This window comes from Tasmannia lanceolata, unplaced genomic scaffold, assembly GCF_043159265.1.
Source record: "Tasmannia lanceolata isolate RefF3 unplaced genomic scaffold, GAP_Taslan_0.1 ptg000012l, whole genome shotgun sequence".
In the NCBI taxonomy this organism is placed as follows: domain Eukaryota; kingdom Viridiplantae; phylum Streptophyta; class Magnoliopsida; order Canellales; family Winteraceae; genus Tasmannia; species Tasmannia lanceolata.
The window spans coordinates 51936134-51940866 of NW_027518689.1; positions in this window are offsets into that span (position 1 = coordinate 51936134).

Below are 4733 nucleotides of genomic sequence, written 5' to 3' on the forward strand. Positions count from 1 at the left end.
AGACCAAATTACCCCGAGGTGCTAGAATTTGGCGAGACTAGGGAAAACCCTGAGAAATTCCAAAAATAGCAGATCTCCGAAAATTTATGAACGGATTCTAGATTTCTTAGACACAACTTAGGGACCAAATATGATATATTGGAAATGTCTAAAATACCCCCGAAGTGCAAGACTAAGAGAAAATCTTGAGAGATCTAAATTTAGTAGGTTTCCCAAATCTTACGAAATTACTCCTAATCCATCAGCCGTACCCTCAAGATGGTTTTGGATATATGAGAAATGATTGAAATATCCATAAGATGACAGAAGTGTGGAAGCCCCATGAGTTTCTAAAAATATCAGTTTTTTCAAAATTTGTAAAATCACTCCAGATTTCTCAAATATAACTTGGGGGTCAGACGAGACACATCGGAAATGACCAAAATACCCCGTAGTATAAAAATGGGCAAAAATGAAGGAAACTCCAAAAATCCTAAAAATAACAGGTTTTTTTAGTTGGTTGGAAACTTGAATTTTCATCTTGTAGATACCATTGGAACACCCTAGAAACCTTTAGGATCGTGAATCAACTTCAGAATTCCTTCAATGAAGTGAAATCTACCTTAAAATGCACAGATGCCTAATCCTAGGTGGAATACGGACTCGAAACTTGACAAACTAACAAATCTTTTACTTTTTTAAAGTCTAGCAAAATGGGGGTGTCTACAGATGCCCCTCTTTGGTAAAGATGACGTAGTCATCAAATACCAAAGCAAAAGTGACAACACTATTTTGCGCGACTTTAATCAGTAAAGGACTCTCTACACAAAATGCATCATAAATGCAAACACATGCAACCTAACCTAATACAAGATCCTAGACGAAGTCCTAGAATGTAATAAAAAATTATTTATTCTAAACACCATGTGATGGCAGTTTAGAATAACGGAGAATCGGATTTACTCTGGGTGCAAAAATCTTGCAATCCAGAACAAAAGATGATTATGATGCGGCGCCGTTTTTGAACGGGCAATGAAGAAATGGGATACCATTTTCAAACGGATTTTCGGAGGGAAAGGAATACCGTTTTTTAACGGTTTCAAAGGAAATGAGACGCCATTTTCAAATGGTCTTAGAGAGAATAACAGATGACTTTCGAAAGATTTTTAAAGAAAATAAAACATCATTTTTGAACGGGCTCAGATAAAATGTGTTACCATATTTGTATGGGTCCAAAGAGAACATGACACTGTAGTTATACAGACTCAGAGGAAACGAGACACCAGAATGAGACACCGTATTTGTACGGTTTCCCAAAGAAAATGAGCAACCATATTTGTATGGATCCCAAAAAGGAATCAGAGACCATTTTTTAATGGACTCAGAAAGGATGAGATACCGTATTTGTACGATTCCCAAGGAACATGAGATACCATATTTGTATGGATCCCAAAGAGGAATAAGAGACCATTTTTTTAAATGGACTAAGAAATGATGAGACACCGTATTTGTACGGTTTCCCAAAGAAAATGAGCAACCATATTTGTATGGATCCCCAAAGAGGAATAAGAGACCATTTTTGAATAGACTCAGAAAGGATGAGATACCGTATTTGTACGATTCTCAAGGAATATGAGATACCATATTTGTATGGATCCCAAAGAGGAATAAGAGACCATTTTTAAATGGACTTAGATAGAATGAAATACTGTATTTGTACAGTTCCCAAAGGAAATGAGACATCATATTTATATGGATCCCAAAGAGAATTAAGAAACCATTTTTTAATGGACTCAGAGAGAATGAAATACCGTATTTTTACGGATTCCAAGGAAATGAGACATCATATTTGTATGATGTTCAAAGAGAATTAAGAGATCATTTTTTGAATGGATTTAGAAATAATAAAACATCGTATTTTTACGGATTCTAAGGAAACGAGACATCATAGTTGTATGATGTTCAAAGAGAATTAAGAGACCATTTTTGAATGGACTCAGAGAAAATGAAATACCGTATTTTTACGGATTCCAAGGAAACGAGGCATCATATTTGTATGATGTTCAAAGAGAATTAAGAGACCATTTTTTAATGGACTCAGAGATAATAAAACACCGTATTTTTATGGATTCCAAGGAAACGAGACATCATAGTTGTATGATGTTCAAAGAGAATTAAGAGATCATTTTTTAATGGACTCAGAGAAAATGAAATACCGTATTTTTACGGATTCCAAGGAAATGAGACATCATATTTGTATGATGTTCAGAGAGAATTAAGAGATCATTTTCGAATGGACTCAGAGAAAATAAAATACCGTATTTTTACGGATTCCAAGGAAATGAGACATCATATTTGTATGATGTTCAAAGAGAATTAAGAGATCATTTTTTGAATGGATTTAGAAATAATAAAACACCATATTTTTACAGATTCCAAGGAAACGAGACATCATATTTGTATGATTTTCAAAGAGAATTAAGCGACCATTTTTTAATGGACTCAGAGAGAATGAAATATCGTATTTTTACGGATTCCAAGGAAACGAAACATCATATTTGTATGATGTTCAAAGAGAATTAAAAGACTATTTTTGAATGGACTTAGAGAGAATGAAATACCATATTTATACGGATTTCAAGGAAATGAGACATCACATTTGTATGATGCTCAAAGAGAATAAGAGACCATAGTTGTATGGACTCGAAGAGAATAGAATACCATATTTATACGGATTCCAAGGAAATGAGACATCACATTTGTATGATGCTCAAAGAGAATAAGAGACCATTTTTTATTGGACTCAGAGAGAATGAAATACCGTATTTTTACGGATTCCAAGGAAATGAGACATCACATTTGTATGATGTTCAAAGAGAATTAAGAGACCATTTTTTAATGGACTCAGAGAGAATGAAATACCGTATTTTTACGGATTCCAAGGAAATGAGACATGACATTTGTATGATGCTCAAAGAGAATAAGAGACCATTTTTGAATGGACTCCGAAGAGAATGAAATACCGTATTTATACGGAGTTCATGGAAATTAGACATCACATTTGCATGATGCTCAAAGAGAATAAGAGACCATTCTTTATTGGACTCAGAGAGAATGAAATACCGTATTTTTACGGATTCCAAGGAAATGAGACATCACATTTGTATGATGTTCAAAGAGAATTAAGAGACCATTTTTTAATGGACTCAGAGAGAATGAAATACCGTATTTTTACGGATTCCAAGGAAATGAGACATCACATTTCTATGATGCTCAAAGAGAATAAGAGACCATTTTTTAATGGACTCCGAGAGAATGAAATACCGTATTTATACGGATTCCAAGGAAATGAGACATCACATTTGTATGATGCTCAAAGAGAATAAGAGACCATAGTTGTATGGACTCGAAGAGAATGGAATACCATATTTATACGGATTCCAAGGAAATGAGACATCACATTTGTATGATGCTCAAAGAGAATAAGAGACCATAGTTGTATGGACTCGAAGAGAATGAAATACCATATTTATACGGATTCTAAGGAAATGACACCGTAATTGTACGGACTCGGAAGGAACATGACGCCGTAATTATATTGACCCTGAAGGGAATGAGACACTGTAGTTATACAGCCTCAAAGGGAATAGGACACTATAGTCATACAGGCCTAAAAGGATTAGAGTCCATAGTCATATGGACTCAAAGAGAATGAGACACCGTGGTTGTACGGGTTCAAAAGAAGTAAGACAACTTCGGTTTAGATGAATTAATGAATTCGGTAATGAAGAATTTGTAGATTTTTCATGAACTTGAATTTGAGGTAAACTCGAATTTGATGAATTTTAGATGCTTGAAATTGGTGTATGATGAAATCGGGGACAATAGAAATCGTGCCCAATGAAGATATGGGAAACTAAGACTTTGACGAATGACGAGACGACAAACCTTAGGAACTATGCAACATGATTAACGAGAATGGTTTAGGAACGCTATCAGGAAGCTTCAACATTATTATTTTTTTCGCAAAGAGATTGTCTGTCTTTTCTTCTGGGAATTTTGATAACTGAAACCTTGATCTAACTACCTGGTATTGGTAATATAGAACAACGGCTCTCTTGGATACTGAAAATTGGGAAGTGGGATTTTTCCTTTAATAGGTGTTTAGATAAACACTTCTTGACCAGGATAATATTCAACTACCAGGAAGGAAATTTTTTTTAAGGGTTCATCTTTCTGAGAAACTGGCCCAATCATCATCACATATGAAATCCTCCATGCCTCAGGTGCCTTTCTAGGGCATGGTCCTCTTATGGAAACTCCACTTCCCGATGTTTCTACTTAAGAATGCTTCTGAGCTGATCTTCTTTAAAACGAAGCTCTTTGACTAGATTCTCGAGATCTTTTCTTTAGGATTAATTTGGCACAGGTACAATCGCAGGGAGCTAATGACACCAGGCCTATTTCACTGAGACAGTTGCATCATTTGGACACAAGGACGACGGCTGACTCTTCTTAAAGAGGAAATTTGGGTAAAGGACACTATTCAAAGGATTGAGAAACTCCGAAAGAGTGAACTTAGAATGAAAAAGATTGACTAACTACACTGACAGACACAGTGATGCTTCTGACTTAGTTAACGTTTTGTTTGGTAAGTCTATCTTTTCCAAGAGTAGTTTCTTAATTAATAAACACTGGACTTCTTCCTTAAAACAGTAATGCCTCAAGGATTTGGTTACCATTCCTAGGATTGC